The sequence below is a fragment of the Sabethes cyaneus genome, chromosome 3 (genome assembly GCF_943734655.1).
Source record: "Sabethes cyaneus chromosome 3, idSabCyanKW18_F2, whole genome shotgun sequence".
Classification (NCBI taxonomy): domain Eukaryota; kingdom Metazoa; phylum Arthropoda; class Insecta; order Diptera; family Culicidae; genus Sabethes; species Sabethes cyaneus.
Genome location: NC_071355.1, coordinates 171631449 through 171659073, shown reverse-complemented (window position 1 = coordinate 171659073; position 27625 = coordinate 171631449). Strand labels below are relative to the sequence as shown.

The 27625-nt window shown below is 40.7% G+C and overlaps 1 protein-coding gene across 2 annotated transcripts in view; it reads right to left on the bottom strand.

Moving 5' to 3' along the window:
• The window catches only part of LOC128744623 (PRL-1 phosphatase), a 110590-nt gene extending 92761 nt beyond the window's left edge, over nt 1-17829 (bottom strand). For both annotated transcript variants that reach the window (XM_053841768.1, XM_053841770.1), the window contains exon 1: nt 17126-17829. The gene's annotated coding sequence lies outside the window, so the exon portion shown is untranslated. The remainder of the gene's footprint in view (nt 1-17125) is intronic.
• Nucleotides 17830-27625: the final 9796 nt, after the last annotated feature.

Genomic DNA, 27625 nt, shown 5'->3' with positions numbered 1-27625 from the left:
AAACAGTCGGGTACCAACCGAAGATCGTAGGTGCGAACCCCACATGCCATAACCCCGATATATTTTTGGACTTTTGGCCTATATAGAATTTTTCCAGTTCATCTAACTAAACATTTGATACAAATATGAATCCTCACTTTCCAAAATGGTTGACGTGATAACCGCGTATAGTCATATACAAGTGAATAAGAAAGAAAAAACTTTTAAAAGCAGAATTGATCATTATTTTTTGCAACTAGGAAGAGATATATAGTTACTATATTCAACAAACTTCCGTTTATAATATGCTCTAAAACTCTCCTAGATATGTTTTGAACGCATTTACTTAAAAACAAAATTTGTATCAACCAAATAGCTGAATTCACAGTCACCTGAATAGTATGAGAATTCGTAGAACAGTATCAGGCGTGTTTTATAGGGGTTCATGCTACTACGGATCAAATTTTTACTCTCCGGCAAATCCTCCACCAATGTCAGGAGTACAACGTGCCCATGCATCATATTTTCGTGGATTTCAGGGCAGCATACAATACAGTCGAACGCGAAATGGCAGATGATACACGAGTACGGTTTTCCGGAGAAACTGAAGCGACTAATCAAAATTACCCTGTGTTACGTGCGCGTTTCGGGGGTACTCTCGAGTCTTTTCGAATCGTGCAGAGGGTTCGGTTACGGCTAAAGGATGGTATTGGTATTGGTTTTATTAGAGTGGTTTTAAACGTACATCACATCATTACTAGAAACCTTGGGATTGCGGAGGCAATCGACGCTAGACTAAAATGGAGGCTAAGAGGATAGGGTTACATAATTAATGCGTCGAAAACCAGCTCCAGAAAAAACAACTTTGGCTCCCACGGGCAGTGCCTATTGACGGCGATGAACTGGAAATGGTTGATGAGTTCATATAGTTGGGATCTCTGGTCACCGCCGACAATAATACGAGTAAAGAGATTCAACGACGCATTACGAGACTGGAGCTCGAGCCTGCTTTTCCCTCCGCAAGATGCTTCGATTAAGGATCATACACCACCGCACAAAGCTGCGATGTACACAGCGCTAATCAGACCGGTACGGTCTCTGCGGAATTGAAACAGTAGTTTTGCTTGCGGAAGACATACCTGCACTTGCTGTATTTAAACGAAAGGCGTTGCAGATAATTTTGGGCGGAGTACAAACAGAAAGCGGAAAGTGGCGTAGGCGTATGAACCACGAGTTGCAGGCACCACTCGGAGACAATTCCATTGTACAACTGGTGTAATCGTGAGGCTATAGTGGGCCGGCCACGACGCAAGGATGCCGTATGACTTTGCAATGAAATTCGTTCTCTTCAAGAACCCCACGAATTTAACGACGAGTAGCCCAGAACCAAATAGCGTGAAGAGGAATTCTTGATACGGTAAAAGCCACCCCGCTAGCTAAGCTAGTTTGGGCTTCAAATGGTGAGTTGACAACCTGGAAGGAGCGTCAAACACAGCTCTGGTCCTCACAAGCTCCCGCCTCACGCCTCCACGAGTCATATGATACCAAATGCGGCGTAGCCTGGGCAATGTTGTCAATCTGACAATAGCGAAGTGAGGAGGTGCGACGCGAATACTGGCGCGGTAACCATAGCATGGCGGTAGAGGAAATGCTTCGTCAAACACGAGCGTCTGTTCACCAAGGAGGTGCGGCTCAAACAGCGTCTGTTCTCCATGTTAGGGGCGGCTGATTATTATACTCGTCCTTATGCCAGCAGGGACTCTAAACAGTGCTGTGCACGATGGTCCTCCGGCGAGACAGGGGGTTAGGAGCAGGCCCAACAAGCCGCCCTGGAAAACTAAAAGTTACCAACAACGAAGAAGAAAATAGGGATCGGAACAATCGGCGTCGACCCACGCGACGAAATAAGGACTACGATTGGAAACTCGGGACATGGAATTGCAAATCGCTCGGCTTCCCGGGTTGCGATAGGATAATATATGATGAATTACATCCCCGAAACTTCGAAGTCGTAGCACTGCAGGAACTTTGCTGGACAGGACAGAAGGTATGGAAAAGCGGGCATCGAGCGGCTACTTTCTACCAGAGCTGTGGCACCACCAACGAGCTGGGAACCGGCTTTATAGTACTGGGAAAGATGCGCCAGCGTGTGATTGGTTGGCAACCGATCAACGCAAGGATGTGCAAGTTGAGGATTAAGGGCCGTTTCTTCAATTACAGTATCATCAATGTGCATTGCCCACACGAAGGGAGACCCGATGACGAGGAGGCGTTCTACGCGCAGCTGGAGCAGGTGTATGATGGCTGTCCGCGACGGGACGTGAAAATCGTCATCGGTGACATGAACGCGCAGGTAGGACGGGAAGCTATATATAGACCGGTAATCGGGCCAAACAGCCTGCATGCCGCAACGAACGACAACGGCCAACGATGCGTAAATTTTGCAGCTTCCCGCGGAATGGTAGTCCGAAGTACCTTCTTCCCCCGCAAAGATATCCACAAGGCCACCTGGAGATCACCAGACCAACGAATAGAAAACCAAATTGACCATATTCTAATCGACGGTAAATTCTTCTCTGATGTTATAAACGTTCGCACCTACCGCAGTGCGAATATAGATTCGGATCATTTCCTAGTTGCAGTTTGCATGCGCTCAAAACTCTCGACGGTGCATAACACGCGTCGAAGTCGTACGCCGCGACCCAACATCGAGCAGCTACGAGTCACCGGAGTTGCCCAGGAATACGCGCGGCAGCTGGAAGCAGCGCTACCAACGGAAGAGCAACTTGGCGCAGCAACTCTTGAAGATGGTTGGAAAGGCATTAAGACCGCCATCGGTAGCACTGCACTAGCGGCACTAGGTACAATGAATCCGAACCGAAGAAACGATTGGTTCGACGGCGAATGCGAGCAATTAGTGCAGGAGAAGAATGCAGCACGTGCGAGGATGCTGCAATACCGTAGGAGGGCGAATGTGGATCGATATAAACAAGCACGGAACAGGCAAAACTCAGTCTTCCGGAGGAAAAAGCGCCAACAGGAAGATCGGGATCGCAAGCCGATGGAAGAACTGTACCGTGCTAACGATAAACGGAGGTTCTACGAGAAGTTAAACCGCTCGCGCAAAGGCCATGTGCCGCAGGCCGATATGTGTCGAGACTCAGACGGTAATCTTCTCACGAACGAACGCGAGGTGATCGAGAGGTGGAAGCAGTATTATGACGAGCACCTTAACAGCGATGTAGCTGAACATGGAGGTGACGATATGGCAATAGATCTTGGAGCACGTGCAGAAGACGACAGAATACCAGCCCCTGACCTCCAGGAGGTAGCAGAAGAGATCGGTCGGCTGAAGAACAATAAAGCGGCTGGGGCTGATCAGCTACCCGGCGAGCTGCTGAAATACGGTGGTGACGCACTGGCTAGAGCGCTGCACTGGGTCATTGTCAAGATTTGGGAGGATGAGCTACTACCGGAGGAGTGGACGGAAGGCATCGTGTGTCCGATCTACAAAAAGGGCGACAAGTTGGATTGTTGCAATTACCGCGCAATCACACTGTTGAACGCCGCCTACAAGGTACTCTCCCAACTTTTATGTCGTCGACTATCACCATTTGCAAAGGAGTTCGTGGGGCAATATCAAGCGGGATTCATGGGTGCCCGTGCCACCACGGACCAGATTTTCGCGCTTCGGCAAGTGTTGCAGAAATGTCGCGAATACAACGTGCCCACGCATCATTTATTCATCGACTTCAAATCGGCGTACGACACGATCGATCGAGATCAGCTATGGCAGATTATGCACTACTACGGATTTCCGGATAAACTAACGCGATTGGTCAAGGCGACGATGGATCGAGTAATGAGTGTTGTTCGAGTATCAGGGGCAGTCTCGAGTCCCTTTGGATCTCGAAGAGGGTTACGGCAAGGTGATGGGCTTTCATGTTTGCTGTTTAACATCGCTTTGGAGGGTGTGATAAGAAGAGCGGGTATAGACACGAGTGGCACGATATTCACGAAGTCCGTCCAGCTTCTTGGTTTTGCTGACGACGTTGACATCATTACACGTACCTTTGAGAGGATGGCGGAAACGTACATCGGACTGAAAGCTGAAGCCAAACGGATAGGACTTGTCATTAATGTATCGAAAACAAAATACATGAAAGGAAGAGGTTCTAAAGAAGTGAATGCTGACCTCCCTCCCCGAATTCATTTAGACGGTGATGAAATCGAGGTGGTAGAAGAGTTCGTGTATCTGGGCTCACTGGTTACCGCAGACAACGACACCAGCAGAGAAATACAAAGACGCATTATGGCAGGAAATCGTGCCTACTTTGGACTCCGTAGGACGCTGCGATCGAACAAAATTCGCCACCGCACGAAGTTAACAATCTACAAGACGCTGATTAGACCGGTAGTCCTTTACGGCCATGAGACATGGACTATGCTCGTGGAGGACCAACGCGCCCTTAGTGTTTTCGAACGGAAGGTGTTGCGCACCATCTACAGCGGAGTGCAGATGGAAGACGGAACGTGGAGGAGGCGAATGAACCATGAATTGCATCAGCTGCTTAGGGAACCACCCATCGCTGCCACTGCAAAAATCGGTCGCCTGCGATGGGCTGGGCATGTCGTGAGGATGTCGGACGACTGCCCGGTTAAAAAAGTTCTCAATAACGATCCGACTGGAACGAGACGGCGGGACGCGCAGCGAGCAAGATGGATCGATCAAGTGGAAGGCCCTACACCCTACGTAGACTACGTGGCTGGCGAATTGCGGCCATGGACCGAGTAGAATGGAGACGACTTCTTCGTACAGCAGAGGAAACCACGGCCTGGAGCTGATTAAGTAAGTAAGTAAGTAGCTAAGCTAGTAGAAAAAATTGTCACAAACAAGATTGTCGTTTAGATGCCACTTGATTTGTTCCGTGCCATCCGAACATGTTCCATCTTGTCTGCTTCCTTATTGATTAGCTGCGGCTGCAATCGTCAAGGCACGATAATTGATTCACATTAACCAGACCGCGAGTCGCCTGCTTGTACCAAGCAAAAACATAATCGAAAGTGAAGCTTGTACAACAAATTTCAAACGACGATATCTAATTACCACTGGTGGGGTCCAAGCTTATATCGAAGAGGAAAGTTGAACTGAAGAGCTCGGAAGTCGAGCAACGAATGAATGACTCTGCTTTTCTTTTTATATCATTTCACTAGTACCAAGACGGTTGAGCCAAGTGTGACTACGCAAGCGCCCTAAGCAGCAGCAACAGCCACACGTTTGGTATATATAATAGTCGTCCGTGCCTGAGAAGCAGGACGAAAATATGTGAACAAAATTCAACCTGGAAAGTTTTCACTAACTAGCGATTGGAAAACAACCTTCATCACGACCGCACAATACTTTAAGGATACTTTATTAATCGAATGCGTTCAAAATCATTCATTCTCTCGTGACGCTGGCCCGAATTGTAAATCTTGGCATGACAGCCTGCGAAGACTGACTTTGAGATAAAACTAATTACATAACTGGACAAGCGCAAGGTAAGCATTAGTTTATTTTTTTTTTTCTCTTTTTATATCTAGAACTCTGCCAACCCAAGATGCTTTTTCATATTAGATATGTATTACAAAATTCAAATAAAACGTATAATTTACTCATAGACCAATTTTGAGATCGACCATTTGGTTTTAGATATCCGTTTTCTTCAAAAGTAACAAAGGCCATAATTCACGATAGCATTTTTTTGCAACTTTGCTAAGTTCATGACTTTGAAAGGTGACTACTCTTGGACGCATGGTCAGAATGTTGTAATATTATATTAATGCTGCCAAAATGTCAATAAATCTGTTCTGAACACATTTTTCTTATTGTCCATTCAAAACCAATTTCTCATGTAGCTCTGAAAGCGGAGACCGCCTACAGGCGGCTTCACCCGTTACAGGACTACCCGAGCAGGAACGAAGAGCAAAATAATATAAAAACAATATCAAACTGTGGTATAATGCTATATTTTGGTACTGAATAGATATGGAAATACATTGATAACACATTTTGTTATTGAGTAGATATTTAAAACAGTGGTTGTAAGATGAGTTTAATAACTGATTTTGTTATCCTATCTTATTTTGACCTTAAAATCACATTCGATACATATATTTCATAAAAAAAATTTAATTGATTAAAGAGATTTTAGATTATAAATATTTTATAAAAAGATATTTTAATATCTCATATGCTACTGCAGTTTTTATTCAATACCTTAAAAATACTAAAATATGTTATTCTAAACTCTGAATACAGTCATGTTATTGCTTTGTTATTCAAATAACTCAAGCAGTTATTCTTTTGGCCTTAAAGGAGCAAAATTTTGATATTATTTTTTGTTATTTTACCAGGGTGGCAACTGGATACGAAAAACCAAATTCCCTGATTTTTCCAGGTTTTTCCCGGTGTTTAATAACTTTCTAGGTTTTATATTGCGATATAATTTTTACTGAAAATGTGTTTCGATCATTAATATTTGAATTGTTTGTCAATCAACGAGGTTTTGGGAAAAATTTCCTCACCTACCCTATTTCCCTAGGCGAATTCTTTAATCACTTTCTCTTATTCTGCCGACCGGCAAATTACACTCCTCCCGTGAGTTCCTTATCTGTTCTTTTTCCCGCGCAAGTTTATTCGCAAACTCAGGTGCAAGCGGAGTTTTAGTGCCCATTGCGGCTAGCTCATGCCATGCAAAAAAGCAGTCTAATTGAGCTAATTTTTAATTTCGCTTTACCACTGGTGGCTATTCTACTTTCTGACCAACGCGGTTTATTTCACTTTGCATGGATTGATCGGGATTTACTCTTCCGGATCCAAGCTAGAGCCAAAAATTCGTAACGTGGAAGGTAGGGTCGCTACACCCGCATTTGGTTACAACTTAGAACATTCAACAGTATGGCAAGTTTCTGCACTGCCGTGAGTCAGAGGAATTTCTCCAACATTTTTCTCGAAAACCAAATTCCGCTGCAGTGCCACTGGCATTTACTTCGATGTTCTACGAATTGTGTCACATGCCGCAAAATGTCCGTCCTGAAACTTCAATGTCATTCGATTCGACTTGACTAACGCCAAACGAAACGCGCAAAGTGAGTGCAAACTAAATTTATTATATCATTTCACTTGCCTTGCAGAATAAGGCCCTTTACAAAACACTGAGCTAATTATCGATAACCCAATCTATCGCTTGTGTGCCGTACATCTTTATTTATTTCTAAGTGTTCTTAACTACCCAATGAATCGATCATTGGGGTTGTTTGAAAAATTCCCTGATTTTGTTAAAAAATCCCTGATTATTCCAGGTTTTTCCAGGTAATTTCAAATTCCCTGACAATTCCAGGTTTTTCCAAGTAGTTGCCACCAACTATGTCAGCCAAAACAAGACCAAATTTTGATACGAGTTATTCGATTTCCATAACATATTGTGATATTATTTTGCTCTTCGCTCCTGCTCGGGTAAGGTTATAAAAATAATTTCGAAAATATCCTTTTACCAGTTTCATCCAATAAATGATTGAATGCTAATAATGCTTTTATCAGAACGACCTTCGGATCTAGCTACTGCTTCGGAATTTCAATAACCGGTCTCAGAACGGCTCTAAACACAAACTCGAAAGGCTTTGAAAGTACAACAAACACGAACAACCCAAGCTCGGACAAGGCAATTCTTCCTAAACGGGGTTAGTGGGTGATTTAAAATCATACTATCTAACCCTGATTCCAACGAAGCAAACCGCCGTCGAAAATTTAATGTTCGCGAAGTCGGTTGAACTTGACTGCATTTTTCCGTTGCTGTCGTATTTGAAAGCAAAATACAAATCAATAATTTCAAACCGCAACCTTTATGTAATTCGGCAGAATGAAGCTAAAAATTAAATTGTTGTCCATTCGTAACCTTGCTTAAGGTTGCTTTCGTAATTTCGTGTTTTCTAGCAATACAGTTCTCTGTAGACTAACTTGTACCCATTTAAAATTCAACAATAAATTTATTTCAAGTTCTCAGTCTGTTCTCGCTATATCTCGCCTAATAACGTATTACATAATCATAAGCATTCCAACTTGGCAAGCTTGCAGCAACTTCCGCCATGACAGACAAACAAATAAGCAAACAGCGACAACCGGCAACAACTTTGAATAAAAAGTTGAGCCAAGTTTCACACGGCACTATGGATTATGGATGATAAAGTTTTCGCGAAAACTTTACGTGATTTCCATTAACCTTTCGCATCCCATCGCCATCGTCGTCGCGCTCGCTCGTAAAGGCTGATACGAAGCCCGGTGCATCCGCGCCATGCCGACCGGTTCGGTTTCGAGCAAACAACGGCAAACAACTGCCTTATCCGTCGCACTTCGTAGCCATAAATTGCCGAACTCGGAGTTAATTTGCAATTAGCTGGGAAAGCGGTAATTGTGTTGAAAATATTTACTCGCTATCGCACAGGAATTTGCTTTGCGGAATATTATTCGAAGGGTTATAACTTTTTTTTCTCGGAAAGCTGTTCCCGTGGTGAGAGTATGTGCGGTTCTTATTAAGATTATCCAATGCTGATTCGGATAAAAGACAAAAGCTTTCAGTCGTGTCTTAATTTACACGTGCAGAAAGATTTAGGAAGTGACACTGGAACAAAATTTATTAGTAGATTTCAATCGAAACAATCTCACAAAAAAAATATTGTTATATAAAACTGTTTGACGTTTCAGATTAGCCAGCTCCTTTAAAAAATAATAGAAAAAATATTGGTCCCACAACAATACCCTGAGGTATTTCGGAAGATTTCAGTCCAGTAATTACACTCTAACAATCGGCTGCAAAATCTGTAGATAAAGAAGGGTCTTATCTTAAATATGTTTAAACTCAAGATGCCGACGACCAAATCTAAGAATATAAGAAATTCTGTATAAGTTTCATAAGAACCAAAAAAAGGGGAGGGACCATCAGATAACCTTTCAAACCTTTTCAACAAATATTGTGCAAATCTGCTCAGGCATTTTCCAAAAAACAGGCGACAACCACTTCGTGACCCATGCATGCAAATTTTCATTGATAAGAAATCAAAAAGGGTATACCTTCGTTAGTTACGCTAATCCTGCACGTGCTACTAATAAATACCGTTCGACCTGATTATCGACCTCGAGCGACCATTTGGCGGCAATCCGGTGGAGCTATTTTTGACAATGCGGAACACTATTCCCGGCATTGCACTGCACTCTACCGTGCTTTGTCATAAATACATCCCATGGAAATCGTTCTGAATGCCAAACCATCAGGAGCATGAGCAAAATGCCGGCCCGTAGCACTCACTGCATCTGTCTTCGTTATGTGGTTATCCGTTAAACCTACTCGTATACTATGAAACTGTGCTAACAGCATCCTACGTGAATCGTTTCGCTTAGCTTATTCCAGACAACGCCCACCTTCGTGCAGCAGGAAAAAAACGACTGTTGTTACTATATGCAGAGCTGCAGTTAGTTTTTACTCCTCCGTGTCTTTTTTCCGCACTGTAGAATGCTTTGGAACAAGCATCCTCCGACGACATGACGACCTGTTGTTGGTGGGCCCTGTGCGCCATTAAATTTCAATTTACCGTCTCCATCATCGCTCGTTCGTTCATGCTTTGTTTAGTTTTTAGCGAAACCTTTGTGGTAATTTCACGACACACTTAAATTGTTTTTAAAAAGAATGACTCATGGAACTATCGGTAGTGTGACCGAATCAACGATGTTTACGTTGGATGTGGCCCAGAACTGAGTTTCATGGGAAAAAATTTGCCGAAGTTTAATCGAAAGCAACAAAAGAATAAAGACCGACCAACGCAGGGAGAAAGAGAGTAAAGAAAGCACAGTCTGTTTCAACGTTTTGGAACAATGCATGGGAACAGAATTGAAAACGATGTCACACGGTGGGTTATTTACGTTCAAAAAGCTGTAAGTCATGCAACAACTTTATGACACAGGCGTTATCCAGTATATATTTTATGTTAGCTACATTTTGTGTAGCATTCTGCTAAACATAGAAAAACTATTTGAAATCAAAAATTATCTTCCAAAAAGTCGACGTCGTCTCGGAATCATAAGACATATTGTCCCACAGTACGTCATGCTGGTTGGTGACATCCGCTTCGCTGATTTTCAACTGCAACCAAAATAACTGACTGAATGGTTGGACAAACCGACAAAAAACGTAATGTTCTCCACCAAAACCAACGCCCGAAGCTGCTTTGGGGATTGTTCAACGGCAGCAGCGTACAAGCTCATTCTGAAAGCTTTTGCTGCTACTCTTCAGAGGGATCCGGAACATTAGTATTGATCTATTCTAAAAACTGCACTTCGCAGCAAAAATAGCTAATTTAACATTTAATGTTATTACGTTGCGAATTTATTTTCAAACGAAATGTGCCAATTTTGAATCAAATGTCAGTGCTAAAAAGCTCGAGCTGTCCCTCGATAGGGATTGTCAGCTAGAAACTTCTCTACTCATTCCGAAAACGATACGGTATGCTCAAAACAATTGAACGGACCTTTCGGTTCCACCATCGCTTTCATCCCACCTGCTGTGCTTAATTTTCACGGGTGTCAAAACTGAGATGGAGTAGCCGCGAGGCACGTGGCAGTGACGAGGCACGAGGCGTGTCGTGGGGCCACTAATACATACCTAGTAGCAGTAGATTTGATTCGAAACCAAGTGCACGGACGAAATGGCTGTGCATGAAATTGAACTGAAGCTTAAAAATTTGATCGAGAACGAAGAGAATTCCTTCACTTCTCGCAATCAACTATACGTAAGAAGTGAAACTAGAGCAACTGAAGAATAGGACAATCGGAAAAACTCGCATGAAAAATTTAAGCTCAATCGCCTATTTAGTCATCCAGCAAGCAGATAAAACTCAGCCTTTCCTTTGCTGAAAATATCCGTTTCAAACAAAATACCATGCATCTCCAGGACATTATCGCAACTTTATTTTTTTTAATGTATCTTAAAAGTAAACTCTTAGCTTTCTAGAAAACTATCAAAAACGGAGGTCGGTCTTTTTAATCATCAAACTAAATCCAAAAAACACGATTTAATCCACCTATTGGTGAAAGGAACCTTTGTTATACCATCTCATCTGTCATTTGAGTCAGAGTTCGACACGCCTTCGGAACTCAACTTTTAAAAACTTGAGATATCGAAAATCGGTTACGTCACAATTTAGATAAGTAATTTTTACACGTCAAAAAAATCACCCAAATCGATCCTCTAGATACTGCGATACACGCACAGTCGCTGAAAACATATGATTTCGAGGAGAGCGCGTTTAAACTATTGTACAGCACTGCACTTCCCTTCAAGCGATCCAACAGTTTTACTGTAAATTCTCAGCGAGACCACATACCGAAAAATACTATGGGCTCAACATTTCTAAATATAAAAGCCTTCTGAAAATGCAAAACAAATAAGTTTTTCGACTTTCCAGTGAGGGTCTTCCTTAAATATCAATCTTGCCCAAGAACTTTGCACACGATTTTTTGATTGCTTTCAAGTATTCTACAAATCTGTCAGTCTCAGTATATTACATATGCATGCATATGTGTTCATGATAACTACCATTACTACCTATAAATGCATAACAGTCCCATGTGATTTTCACCATTTTTGAGATAAGCCTGGGAATCATCTTTAACTTGATCATGCTTTCAATATTTCAAACAGTAATGCTATGTTTGTTCCCAAAATTTTGAAAAAAATATGAAACTATGCCAGTTACAAGTTACAAATAAACGCATAACAGTCTCAGTAGTGAAAATATAACAATAAACATCTGCTTTTAGAAAATGCCTGGACCGATTTGACTGAATAACTAACAAACGCAGAGTTTTGTGGCCTAGAAGAATTTTATTGAACAGAATTTGGATCGGATGTACGGTTCTGAAGATATGTCCGGAACAACACGTCCGGGAATGTTCCGGATCGGGGATCAGTTTCTGAATTGAGCTAAAGTACAACATATGACATCTTTAAGTACTCAAAATTGCCAAAGTATCTCATTTGTCGACATATAAAGTGTCCAGGGTTACATTGGCCACAGCTGGACACATTCAAGGAACGTTCCGAATATATCCAGGAAAACGGATAGTTGCTCACTTAAACCAAACCCCAGAATGTCACCCCGCTATTAACTCAAAATAACAGATTATACAAATAAAACGAAGACATTTTTTGATTGCTTTGGAATATTATACAAATTTATCAGTATATTACACAGACATGCATATGTATTGATGATAACTATCATAGTGTTATCAAAAAGTTGAGTTCCGAAGGCGTGTCGAATTCTAACTCAAATGACAGATGAGATGGTATAACAAAGGTTCCTTTCACCAATAGGTGGATTAAATCGGGTTTTTATCATAATGTTTTGTCCAAGTTTTTGTAGAAAGCTTTTAACTATACTTGGTGGAATACAATAACGAAACCTTCTTGTTGCCGTTGCTAAATACACCAAAACAATCGTTTGAAACACCAAAAACAAAGTGAGATGCACCACACATTACGACCATCGTTATCATTTATTCCTGGGTAAAAAATGAAAATTTGATGACCTGCTCTTGTATAGCAGCAGTGATATCATGTCTAATTGAAAATAATCAAACTGAAATACAGCCGTCAAAGTGCACTGGAATTTCCCATATAGATCTTGTCTTATCAGCATCAATGAAAGGAGCGAAATAGACATAAACCGATTGTTGTGTCGCGTGGCAGTTGAATGTTATTTATAAAAATAAATCGATATTTTATTAAACATAATATCTGCTGTAACTGTAACAATTAAATCCGTTCTTGAACACAGAAAAGCATAAAAAATAGTCGAATATTTCAAATATAACATATTGTTTGTATTTGTGTATTACCTTGTCGAAAATTTTACTGAAAAAAAACAGAATTGAAAAAAAAAGTTCTGCTCTCTCAGTTGGTTTTTCTGCACCTTTCCGCCTTTCCTTTGCACCTTTTAAATAATAATTTCATACCCTTTTCAAGTTTTTTTGTAAATACTCTGTATTTAGTTCGAAGAAAGCATAATCACCGTTCAATATTTGTCTCTTACTTTTATAATTCCATGTCGGTTATCACTCCCAATCTACCATTTCATATTTCATGACAGTTTTTAATTTTATCTGCATAATTGAAATAATCCACAACTTCAAGAAGCATATATTAAAACATGATCAAAATTAGAAGAATGCAGTAGCCATTCTAAACGTACAAAAATTAGTGTAGACGAACGCTTTAGAAATATTACGTCACGAAGAAAATCGAAACTGTCAAATCTGTTGCGGTTGTTACTAATGAAAGCGTTAATTTTATTATTAAATTAGTGTTATTATAATTACTAAAAAACTAAATTACTAAAAAATATAAATAATAAATATTTTGTCAACAAAACATTACTATAGATGTACAGACATAATCACTAGCTAAATATATTTGCATCCGGTATGCGGTAAGCAAAATCAATTGGCAATCTTATCATACTTTTTTTTGGTGCATACCAATAGTACTCGCGCTTAGAAACAGTCAATATCGTCAATAACAAAAAAAAAACGAAATCGACGTCTACTACACATTCACCAATGAATGCTATCACAACCTCAACCTCGTGTCTCGCGCATACACATTGTCGGAATCGATATTTTACCGCCGTTCGCAACAGCTCACGGCCCACAGTGCAGCGCACACTTCAGCAGGAATGTTCCGTTAGAACGTTTCAGCAAATCGGTGAAAAATGAACGATTTTCTAACATCTTTGTTTCAATAATTGATAAATTTTCAGAATTGAACCAATAATTCTAAACAACAATAATCGTTGTTGTAACTAAAATTATTTTAGTTTTGTTATTGTTTTTGTTTGATTCCCGTCACCCAGTACCGGACACCGAACCGTTCCCCAATCAATACTGGACAGCAAAATGCTTTACTTGATTTAGTCAAATTTTTGAATGAAATGAAGATTATGTAAAAAAGAGATTGAGAAGAAAGAAAACATCACTTATAGTGAACCGGTTATCCCAAATATGTAAAAAACAAGGAAACCAGTAAAAGATCAGTTTTCCGAAGAAAACAGAAGAGCTTCACTGCAGTGCATAAAAAAAACAGTTGATTTCTATTCAAAACAATTTTTCAAACATCTTTAGACAACAAGTATGCAAGCAATAAGAGATTTTAAACATTTTGACATTTATTGTTCAGAAATATAAGCCCTGAATTCGTTTATTTTAGGAAGTCTTTATTATTTTTTTGGCCGTTTGACCGTTTCAAATTAGTCTTATATGCCTGACCTCAATTCAAGGTCAAGACAAAAACACGAGGTTGTTGTATGAAGTCAGTTAAGTGTCCGGGAGATACAATTTTTAAGCAATAATTTGATCGATTTCTCATCCCTACACTTAAGACCACGTACGAGAGTTCTAGTAAACAATCGAACATCCATTGAACACCGTTTACGTGAGTGGTAGAAATCCATACAGCAATCAATTTTAATAATGGATGCGATGTGCTAATGGAAACAACGTAAGCAAAAAACTATTTTTGTCACATCAGACATCATATCTATCATAGGTATAATTAGAGGTACGTTTGTGGTACGTTTATGGCAATTAAGTCGAATTGTACGTTCCTATAATTTGATGTAAGAAAATAAAGCTGTCTTTAAGTCAGGGCAGAAACCCAGTGACCCTTTTTAAATTTAGTGAGGTTGCAATTTGGTGATGCAGTCTCAATCAGAATTTACAACTGGAGGCGCGTGGTTCACAATCTTCAAGTCATGGCACAGTCAGATTTTTGTCGAAAAGAGACCTTCATCTCTATATCTCTAAATGCCGCTGAGCTAGCTTCAATCTTTTGATGTCAAAAGAAAATATTTTTATAAGGTTTTGAATGGAATCGTGGGTGTTTACGGCGCTTGTCTGTTTTTAGCAGTTTTTGTCAAAAGAAGAGCATTTTAGCATAATTTTCTCGATATAAAGAGGTGTGAAGGTCCATATCTCCGGATTTCACTAGAATAAAATTGAATTTTTCCGTCATAAATAAGGCTTTTTTAATATGGAATCCAATGGCAAGATATTTGTTAACGGCACAGGGTTGTTTTTTGATGTTTTAGTAAAAACATGATTTCACCCTTGTCCTATCGATGTAAAAATGCAATCCTTTTGGATAAATTAATTTTTTTTTTGCAAAAGATATTTTTATAGGTACTCCTACAGTTTGGTACTTGTTCACAGCACCTGTTTCTTTCTTGAAGTTTTTACCAAATGAAGATCATGTTATCTCAATTTTCGCAACAATAACTGCAAATTAGAGTAAGATGACTAATTTTTCTACAATCAAATAAGAAAATCGGTAATATCTAACAACAATGGTTTAGCAAGCTCTCCGAGTGAAATTTGTGAATTGTTTGCCAGGCACTTTGCAAGTCTCCTTAATAGCGGATTTGTTCCGGCACAGCAAATCGACGAGGATTTTCTAAGCGTTGAACAGGGTATTTTGCAGCTCATGAACGCAGCAAATCGACACATATTCGGAAATCAGCGCGGATTCTACGCTAGACAATCTATTGCCACCAATCTTATGAAATTTACGTCATATTATGAATAACATATAGAAAATGGTGCTCAAATCGACACACTGCACAGTGGTCTAAAACCGAAAAACGTGCGAATATAAGTTTTGAATGGAAAAACATGATTTTAGGTTTATGGAACCTTTTGGAAGAGTTTCTTGAGTTAAAAGTTCTATCGTTTGATCCAATTCAAATTTTGATTAATCCCATTAAAAATATAATTTTTTTTTTCAATTTCAATATAACACATTGACGTGTTCTGCTAAGTTTTAGAGCATAATATTACAAAAATTTTTACTGAAGATAGTAACCTTCTATCTCTTCAATGAAGACAGAAGAATCCTATTTCTTATATATGAAACGTTAAAATCAGTTATTCAATTTTAGCTCTTTTTGTAGTTGTATGCCATTTCAATGTTTTACAGTGTTATATAAATAGTAAAAATATACTACTTTGCTAAATATAGTCTACCTTTATCCTTTGCTTGTTTAGCAACTTTTAATATAAAAATACCCTAATTTTGACCACGAATTACTCGACTATCGGCAGACGCATACAAATTAAATCACATGAACCAGAAACTAGATGAAAAGAGCTATAAAATCCAGGAGGTTGATATGTCTATAGATGCTGATGCCAATAGCTTGGCGGCACTTGGCGACATTCAGATAAAGAATATCAAAGAAAACCACTGTACATTGTATTGCAGGAATTGCCTGGAAAATCATGTGTCTATTTCCATAATAAAATTATCTTGCGAGAGCAGCAAGTAGTCTGTTAAATATGACACCACTCTTTAAATCCATCAAAAGTAAAGTAATAATTATTCAAACCGTTTCAATGAAACATTTGATTAATGTCACATAAAACAGTAACACAAAAGCTCATTACGATTGAGTTTAGGTCATGCTCGATTGATTTCAAAGGTTGACAAGAAAAGGTAATTTGAAAAGTGATAGTCTCCGGATAAAATCTCGTGAAAATTAATGTTTTCAAGAAAGATTAACGAGTGTGTAAACAGTCCCAAATTTTACAACATAAACAGTTAGACGAAAATTAAAAAGCTCCACCGCGTCGGTTCTTTTGTTGCACCGGTCTAATGTGCCATGTCGATGTCAGACGGGGCCTGTAGCTGTAGTGGTCTGCGTATCACACAGCACAGCACAGCACAGCTCGTGTGAACTCATCGACAAACGATGATGATACAGGCAACAGCTCGATAAAGAAGAAAAGAAGAAATGTCTAGGACTCATTTTTTGTCAGCCTGTACCCTACCCAAAACGATGATGGAATGCTTAAGAACCCGCAAGGTACTAATACGTTTTACGATAGATCACTTGTAGACTCGAATGAATGAATCTTTCGTTTTTCTTTTCACTTCTATTAAGCGTGGGAGGCGTCTAGAAAAGTTTCCAAGAATATCATCGCAATTGTTCGAATTATTTCCAACACAAAACTGACAAAAATAGGACAATGTATCCTACTGTGCTACTAAATCGGAACACTTACCAGAATAGCCATACACATTGAATTGAGCGTTGTAACGGGTTGGGACCGTGTTACGTGAATGTGGTTCAGATTGAGAACACTTGTTCAGGCCTCAGATCACCGAAAAAGTACTTCTGTCGCTTTGAGGATGTACAGCTACAATTCTTTGAATTTTTGTAACGTTGACAATTACTATTGCAACAGAAAATGCACGGAAGTCAACCAAACTTTTTTTCTTTCTCGTGATCTCACTTGCTAAAAGAGCAACTTTTACACCAACACTTTCACCACGGATAGACAGTACAGCAAATACACTGGGAAATTAGCAACTCCTTCCACGTATGGAAAACCCCTTTTTCCTGTATGGTTTTTTAATTTTCTATTCAAATGCTTTCACGATTATTGGGATATATTAATTTTCAACTCTAAACTTCTGCCTATGTACTGTGAACCAGAAACAATTAGGCCAAGGAAGCTTGCTCCGGCTATCGATGACAGACTAAATCTCACGTCTGGAGAAAAATCACACTTTTCCGACAGATATTAGATCAACAGCGAAAAAACGCACAATAGCTGGCTGCTTTCGACCAATAGACGGGTGGATGAGCACAAAGGCTATTTCTTCTTTCTTTGACTTGGACTTGGATAGTAGCACACACAATATTCACACACTTCCGTGTCGCGCAACTGGACTGCTGAAGGGAAAGCTAAACCACTCGGTTTGAAAGTTGTCTCAAAACTGTCGATGACAGCCACGGCAACACAATGTTAGTGCGAGAAAAAATCGACCAACACTACGGCAAGCTTTCGGAAGAAGCTACAACACGGGCTTGTAGAATACAAAGGCGCATAGAGACATATTCTGCCGTTTTGGTTTAAAATATTGAAAATGTTCTCTGTGATGTCTATGAAATTTCTCAACCTGAACGGGTGAATGATTATTTTATCTTATTTGAATTTCATTAAACACAAACATTCGATCAAAGCTGGAATGGCCGGAAAACTCCTGTAAATCAATGGGAATTAACCGTGTCGGCTTAGATTTTGACAACAACGTGAAGTACATGACGTCTCTTCTCTGCATTTTTCACTGTGTGCAGAAGAGTAAAAGCTATGCAAATCGTCTACACGCACACTTGTACGCACTAACGGAGAAGGCAAGAGAAAGAGAAACAAAAGTAGAAAAAGGATACATTGAATTTATGATGACGATGATGACTGAATATTGACAGCTAGTACAGCATTGCCAGGTGGTGGGTGGTTTAAAGCTTAGGTTCAAAAGAATAAACCAACATGCGAAACTAAAACAAATTTTGGATAATAGAACTGTGGTACCTGTGGTTTGGTGATGTGAAAAGCTGTTTCTTTACATTCTTGAAAAATGTAGCATGGAATTTTATAATCCTGCAACTAAGTGGTATTACCTGCTAAATTGAAATGGTATTTGTTTTTTGTTCTGTGCTTTGTGGTCAGTTAGTCAGGTAAACCATCACACCAGAGCTGATCAATGTTATCAACATGTATTTTCCTTGTTTTGTGCTTATTTGAAGCATGTTGGATCAATGCAAACATGCTTAAGATAATTTCAAAAATTGTAATTATGTATTTAGAAACCGAACATTATATCGTTGAACAAAATATAGCTGTAAATATTTCGGGTACCCGAATTCCTTGCAAACAGTAGTTCAGATCTTTATGGATCACAAAAAAAAGTCTGTGCCAAAAAAACAAAAAAAGCAGTTCAGAATTCGGATGTGTTTTTGGGTTTTTTCGTTTCTTTGGTTTTTCCACCGTTTATTCTTCTCTCTCGATGTTTATGACGTTCGATAAATACAACTGCCAGCTCGGTATGCTCGCACCACCCATTCGCGAACATGCTTTTTTGCTGCATGGGCACATAAATATTGCTGGCTGCGTGCCAAATGTATGTGTCGCTATAAGCATGTTTACATTTTTATAGCAAATAATGTTACGATGAATTTAATTCACGTGCTATTCCAGTACTCGAAATTCTAAGTTTAAAACTATGTTTTGCGTTATGCAATGGTTATTGTTTCAAAGATAAAGGTTAAGCTACAGAAATGTTCCAGTAAAACTATTTTATAATATAGTTTTTGATTAAAAAAGCCAATCGACATATTGCAGCACGTTTTGATTATAAGCTTTCGACTACCATTCACATTATTTTAGGACATAAAAACTAATCTTTAGGTAATATTGGGCAAGAAACATCAAAAATAACTCGGGGTCAAAGCTTAGTATAATACTAGTTAATTTTACATATAATCAGTACATTTTACATAAATTGTAGTTGATCCTACCGTGTACTGTGAAATCACATCAGGAACTTAATAAAATGAGATTACTAGGTTGGTAACAGCGCTCCATTAAGCTGCTTAGCGAAATCAGAGCTATTTAGGGTACGGGAGGGTATTTTCAGCAGGTCATAAACGTCATTCATTCATTACTCGACTTCCGAGAGCTGCAGTCTATTTTTTCTTTTCGACCAAAGATTGTGTAGAGAAATACATGCAGTGCAATAAAAAAATGACTAATGTATTAAACAGATTAAATGTATTAATCCGAAAAGTTCCTTTGAATATTCGATTGCTTTGTAGGATGGTTATATTAGCAGCAGAAATTGATTTGGTTTTCCCCTATTTATCAAATGATCACTTTGACGGACATAATCGAATTGGTTTCCGCCCACTAGCTTTCTAAAGCGGCGACCAAGCCCATGGCAGACAACCATGTTCTCGCCGCCAACATCTCGTGTGTGCGAAAATGAGATAGCAATTCAGCACTGCGTTTCACTCAACTGCCAGCAGTCTGATTTGGGCCCGCTGTCAAATTTTGAGCCCCGGACATGCTGTCGCTGACGTTTACTGCAGCTCGATATAGAGATGTCGATGGGGTGGCGGCGACAGTAGCTAAAAAGAGCATAACGTACTTGCAATAATCTCATTCAATGGACGATTGCGGAGACGGACGGTCACAGCGAAAGCAGCAGTATTGGTTCTCTCCGGCTGGACTCACACACCAGCACACAAGCAGTAGCTATTTTATAGTATACTTGCTTAGCAACCAGCTCATCTGCTCATTCATCATTCTCTGTTGAGCGAGGGATACCCAAGTAACAATTTCAGGCTGATCAAACGCTTTTATAGCTGATTTTATTCAACCTATGGCTGATCTATGGTTTTGGTTTAGAAATAAAAACCTTTTTTCAGCTCTTAAACATCTAAATCTGGTGATTTTATCAAGCTTCAGGCTGATTGATAGCTGCTTTCGAAGCTGCAATGAAGCTTAATAGAAACTGTTTTGCGCTTTTTAATAGCCAATTTGCGCAATGCTGTCAATTCTATTTTTAGAACGAGAAATAGTTTTGCAATCTGCTTTGCCAGTCGCTTAATCAACGCTTCATCAACCTTTATGCAGCCAAAAAAAATCTATTTTTTAATTTAAAAAAAATGGAACGCGGCCTTTTTTTATTTTGCTGCAACATGTTTCGAACGCGATATTTTTACTTTCGAATAACTTTAATTCGTATAATTAGCTAGCTAATTAAAAATGCATGTCTTCTTTTTCCGGGAATTGAACCCGCCATCTTTTAATCCATAAAGCACTCACCGTATGATCCGCCCCATTTGCATCTGCAGAACAGACAGTGAGAATGTGTTTACACCTGAAGCCTAGCCCGCCTAGCGTGAAGCAGTCGATAATGTCGATAACTGCCAAACTTTTGCTGTCAGCCGAATTGCGAGATTATACGCTCTGACAGTATGTGTGCTGTGAGCCGAAAGAAAACTTGGAACAAGTTTGTAAAGATACTTTAACCCCCTTAAGCAACCTTAAAGTAGTTTGAAAGCTGTGAGCCTAATGAAAACTTCCACTCTACACTTTAACACCTTTAAGCAGCCGTAAAACGGTTTGATGTTTATGGCTGTTTAGAAGCAGATGTTTTAGGAGAAAAATCCGCTATTAAGCTTGTTTATCAACTTTTGGGAGAGAACTGGTTTGAAAAACTTAAAGTAGCTTAAACATCGCTTATTTAAACACCATTTAAGTGCTTACTTTATACAGCTTTGATCGCCTTAAACCAACCCGTAAACAGTCATTGCTCTTGCAATTCAGCTACCGTTTTTACTTGGGTAGTCCGTTTTCCTCTTGCTCTATGTAAGACCCCACCCGTGGTAATCTTGCACCGACACCAATTGGAAGAGTCCCTTCACTGCAGCAGTAGCAGTAATTGATTTGGTTCGCGTGCCGCGTCGAATAAACTGCCTTGATTAGCAGCAGATTTAGTGCTCCAACGAAGCAGCAAAAATTCAGAAACCAATATGGAGGCGAAAGATTTTCCAACGGCGTCCGAAAATTACGACAGATTGTAACCCACCGGCGGTAATCGTCGTTTGAGCTTTGATATCGTCGTTTGGATAATTATTGAACAAACACCTTACATCCTCCTTTATGCAGCACAGATGACACGTTCTAACATGGAGTAGCTAGTGTGAATCATCTTTAGTGCCTCGACGGTTGCAATGGCAGCTCAGGAATAAGGGAGACTGTTCGGTAAGCATGGAAAGCGACATTGAAAAGCTTGCATCTTGATCATTGAACGTATTTAATTATGGTTGATGAACGGCTGGATAATGCGCAACATCGGTGCCATGCACATCTGCAGGAATAAAATAGACCACCATAGTGGTCCTTAGCCTCTTATCTAGCAACTCCTATCCCTACCTCCGCGTGGTATCAGTCGGAATACGAGCAACTATAGCGGAGGTAACCAACCCCGGAGGAAACGAATGTCGTATACCGACAGGGAAGGAAGCACTTGTGCGAATGTTGAGTATAGTAACGAGGAATATCATTGTCATCAGACTTGAGCGTCTGTCTCCGAACATACGGCATGGGCCAAGGTAGCAAAATGAGGACATGGGATGGATACTTGGTACCATGAACTGCAGATCGGATAATTTAGTGGGTGACAACAGCTAGAACTCCGAAAGTTTGGCATTTTGGTACTGCAACATCGGCAAGGTTTGGACAATCTGAGGTCCACACCTTGTCTCTTTTGCAGTGCTGAAAGGTGCAGCAAGATCTAATTTTACCAGAGCGTAAGAGCAACCAGCGAGCTATGAAAGGGAATCATAGTGATGGGCAGAATACAGAATCGCGTGATAAACTGGAAGGAGGTCAATGAGAAGATGTGTATGTTGAGGATAACAGGTCGTTTCTTGAACTACACTATCATAAAAGCGCACATGCACTGTCTACTCGAAGATAGACCCGACGATGAGAAAGAAGCGTTGTAAGCGCAGCTGGAGACAACGTACGATAGCTGTTCGTCACGGGACATCAAGATCGTCATCAGAAATACGAACGCCCAGATCGGTGAGGAAGTGATGTATAAACCGGTGATCAGGTCCCATAGTCTGCACTCCGACATGAACGATAACGGTCTCAATTTTGCAGCTTCCTGAGACCAGGTAATTAGAAGTACTTTTTACCCCTCAAAGACATCCACAAAAATTCTTGTCTATCCCCAAAAGCAAGAAAATTCGTAGGACAGTATCAGGCGGGTTTTATGAGGGACCGTGCTACTACGCAAAAATTTTTACTCTCCGATAAATCCTCCAGAAATGCCGGGAGCAACGTGCCTCATATTTTCATAAATTCCAGGGCAGCATATGATACAGTTGTGCGCGAACAGCTATGACAGATAGCGCATGAGAATGGTTTTCCGGACAAACTGACGCGGCTAATCAAAGCTACCCAGGAGCGAGTGAGGTGCTATGTGCGTCTTCCGGGGACACTTTCAAGTGCCATCGAATCGCCCAGAGGTTTGCGGGAAGGAGATGAATGGTTCTGTATGTTATTCAACATTGTCATTGAAGGTGTGATCCGGCGAACGGGCATTGAAACGAGAGGAACGACCTTCAGCAAAAGAAGCTAACTCCTAGCCTTCGCAGACGACCTCGATATTATTACTAGAAACCTTGGCGCGGCGGAGGCAAACTACACTAGACTAACAACGGAAACTAGAAGGATTGGGTTACAAATCAACATATCGAAAACCAAATATATGGCAGGAAGAAGCTCCAAAGAAAACAACGTTTGCCTCCCACTTGTTCAGTGTATAAACCTTGTTATCTGCCCATCTATCTCTAAGACTCTTTACAAGCTAAACGATATAGCACAAATGATAGTTCTCCCGTTTTCATATATCGATTCACTACATGTTAAACTGTTATAGACCAAATCATCATACCGTCAATTGACAGATACTGGCGCCCTTGTTTACATTTTGGAAAACTTTCTTTTCCGTTTATAGCGAATGTAGCTTGTGTTTTAACATTTTACAGGCATAATAGCTTTTAAATTTAGTCCTAATGCTGTTTAAACACGGTTTAAACAACAAACTTGCCGTTTAAACAGCTGAAATTTTTTTGGACTCTGCGGTCTGTTTGTAAACAAGGGCGCCAGTATCTGCCAGATGACGTCACCTTGATTTGGTCTATTGAATAAACACGTTTTCTCTGTACGCGGTGATTCTTTTATTTCGCGGGTCGTTCCTCCGAAACATCATTTTAGGTTATGTGCCCAGCATTGCGGATTGTTTCCTGAACATTTTCTTTGTGTAAAATGACGGAGGAAGATCGAGGTGAACGGTTCCCGTTACCGTTATTCGATGGATCCAACTTTGCTGCTTGGAGGTTCCGGATGCGGATTCTTCTCGAAGAACACGAATTGCTGCAGTGTATCGAGATAGAGGTAGACGCTATGGACGACTTAAAAGAAGAACCGAACGATGATGAAGCTGTAAAAGTGGAAAAAGCGGCAAAACGAGAGAAACGCTTAAAACAGGACAGGAGGTGCAAATTGCTGTTAGTGTCCCGGATACACGACTCGCAGCTCGAGTACGTGCAGGAAAAAGGTACACCGAAACAGATTTGGGATGCTCTTGTTCGTGTTTTCGAACGAAAAAGTATTGCAAGCCGTATGTATTTAAAACGGCAAATGCTATCGTTGAAGTTTGAGTCAGGATCTCTGCAAAATCATTTTCTTCATTTTGGTCGTCTAGTAAGAGAATATCGATGCACCGGTGCTGTTATCGACGAATTGGACGTGATTTGTCACCTGCTGTTGACGCTAGGGGAGGACTATGACACGGTTGTTACAACAATAGAAACGATGCCGGAAGATAGATTGTCGCTCGAATACGTCAAATGTCGTCTTCTTGATGAGGAGATCAAAAGAAAAGGATTAGGTATAGAGCTTTCAAATCCTAAATCTGATGTTACAGCATTCGCCGGATCGCAGAAGAAAAATAAAAAGAAAAAGCTGAAATGTTTTGGATGTCATCAAGAGGGGCATAAGTTGTCGGAATGCCCGAAGAAGTTTTCGGAAAAGGGTAAACATCAGTCGAAAGCTAATCTGGCAGAGCGGAGCGGTATTTCTTTCGTGGCACTGAGTAGTGAGTGTCGGCTTGATGAGGATTCATCGGAGCGTCACCGAGTGCAATGGTTCATCGATTCGGGGTGTACGGATCACCTTCTGAAGGACAAGGAACTATTCGAAGAGCTGAAGCCGCTTGCAAAGCCTGTGCAAATAGCTGTCGCTAAGAGTGGTGAATCGATTGTTGCCACCCATTTCGGTACGGTAAAACTTTTCTGCATCTTGAAAGGTGAGTACATCCCTTGTACGATTAACGATGTACTATATGTCCCGACGTTACGTTTCAACCTCTTTTCGGTTGCGAAGGTTGAAAGTAAAGAAATGCGTTTGGTTTTCAATGAAGGTGAAGTAAAAATTTATAATGGCTCCGTACTGGTTGCCAATGGTGCGCGTCGCGATAAACTCTATGTACTCGATATGTACACAAGTGAAGACTGTACTGCCGGGGCAATGCTATCTTGTGGTCGTATAAGTAAAGATTTAGAGTTATGGCATCGCAGACTCGGACATTTGAACGCGAATCAGCTTGGACAGCTGGTGAACAAGCAAATGGTAGACGGTTTGCTACCATTGAAGCGAAGTACGGACAAAAACGAGATCGTGTGTGAGCCGTGTGTAATAGGCAAACAAACGCGTAAGCCTTTTCCCGTGCGTGGTGAAAAACGGTCGTCGCGAGTGTTAGAGGTTATACATTCGGACGTATGTGGACCGGTTACACCTACAGGACTGAACGGTGAACGCTATTTCGTTTCGTTCATTGATGATTGGAGCCATTTCGCGATGGTTTTTCCAATGACATCAAAACGTGAAGTGCTTGAATGTTTCGAGTATTATGAAGCGATAGTCAGCGCGAAATTTGGACAACAAATATCTTGTTTGAAATGCGATAACGGTGGTGAATATAAGAACAAAGCATTCGTCGCGTTTTGCAGAAGCAAGGGGATCCAAATCGAGTGGACGGTTCCGTATACTCCTGAACAAAACGGGACGAGCGAAAAGCTAAATCGTACTGTCGTTGAGCGGGCGCGTGCCATGTTGGAAGATGCTAAAATTGACAAACAGTTTTGGGTGCAAGCAGTGGAGACTGCTGTGTATTTGATTAACAGGTGTCCGACTAGTGCAAATGATTTCAACACAACGCCGTTCGAGATTTGGCATGGAAAGCGTCCGAATATTGCCAAGATTCGTGTTTTCGGGTGTACAGCGTACGTGCACGTACCGAAAGAGACTCGACGAAAACTAGATGCGAAGGCTTGGAAGGGTGTTTTTGTTGGTTATTCTCCAAATGGGTACCGGGTTTGGAATCCCGTTACGCGATCGATTGTTGTTGCACACGATGTTGATTTTGTTGAGCGGCTAGAAGAATTATCATCTCCCGTAAATGTGAAGAATGAGGATAATTCAGTGATTTACATACGAAAAGAGAAAGAAGAAGAAATGGTGCAAGAAGAAGCAGAAGAGCAGCCCGACGGTGTTGGAGAAGAGGACGAAGAACAGTACGAAACTTCTAACGAAGAAGAGGAAACTAGAGAAGCTGATTCTGACGCTCGCCCGACTCGGATTCGTAACATGCCAGGTTGGCTCAGGGATTACGAAGTGGATGCTAATTTCGCTTTGAATGCGCTTTCGTATGTGCAAAACTTACCTGATTCGTTGACAGAGATGCAAAAGCGAGATGACTGGCACTTGTGGCGAAAAGCAATGCAGGAGGAGATGGACGCGTTGATGAAAAACGGTACATGGACCTTAGCTGAGCTGCCGGAAGGGAGAAATGCGATATCTTGTAAATGGATCTTCAAACTTAAACAATCGGAGGATAAGTTGCCGAGATACAAAGCACGATTAGTAGCGCGTGGTTTCAGTCAAAAAGCAGGTTTTGACTTTACAGAAACGTATTCGCCAGTGGTGCGAATGGACACACTACGTGTTGTGTTGGCTCTAGCTAATCAGGAAGGAATGGCAGTCCATCAAATGGACGTGAAGACTGCTTTCCTTAACGGCGAACTCTCCGAAGAAATTTATATGCTCCAGCCAGAAGGATTTCATAAGCAAGATGGTCTAGTCTGTCGGCTTAACAAATCATTATACGGATTAAAACAGGCGTCGAGATCTTGGAACACACGGTTCCATAACTTCGTTGAGCGGCTTGGTTTTAAACGAAGTGCGAACGATTTGTGTCTATACTACCGAGGATCAGGGAAACAACAAGTGGTGATTGTTCTTTACGTGGATGATATACTCATTGTGAGTTCATCCGAGAAGCTGATCGGTAATATTAAACGAAGTCTAACCAGAGAATTTGAAATGAGTGACCAAGGGAAGGTTAAGCATTTTCTTGGAATGACAATAGAGCGTGACGTCGAGAGCAGAGTGATGCACATTAGTCAGCGTCGCTATTTGGAGAATTTGTTGACCCGTTTTGGAATGCAGGATTGTCGCCCTGTTTCCACACCGATCGAGAACAAATTGAAACTTACAAGGGGTGAAGTATCGAAAAGAATTTCGGAACCTTACCGGGAGTTGATAGGATGCATAATGTACGTTTCTCTTACGTCACGACCGGATTTGGCAGTTGCGGCGAATTACCTCAGCCAGTTTCAAGTTTGTCCCAACAAAGAACATTGGGTACACCTTTTGCGGGTGTTGCGGTACATAAAAGGTACATTGCATCTGGGCTTGTGTTATCATGGTGACGACAAAAGTCCATTGCTGGAAGTGTACAGTGATGCGGATTGGGCGAGTGATGTAAATGATCGTCGTTCCGTTTCGGGTGCCGTGTTCAAAGTACGTGGAGCTTCGGTCAGTTGGTTTTCGAGGAAGCAGCCAACCGTATCGCTATCGTCTACTGAAGCAGAACTGGTGACGCTTTGCGCAGCTGCGTGTCATAGTCAGTGGTTAGTTCGTTTGATGAGTGATCTCGAAAGATTTCCTGAAGGTCCAGTCCAGTTTCATGAGGATAATCAATCAGCAATAAAAATAGCTTCAAGCCCAAAGGATTCGACGCGTCTTAAGCATATGGACGTAAAGTATTTTTATATCCGTGAGCTGCTGGATGAAAAT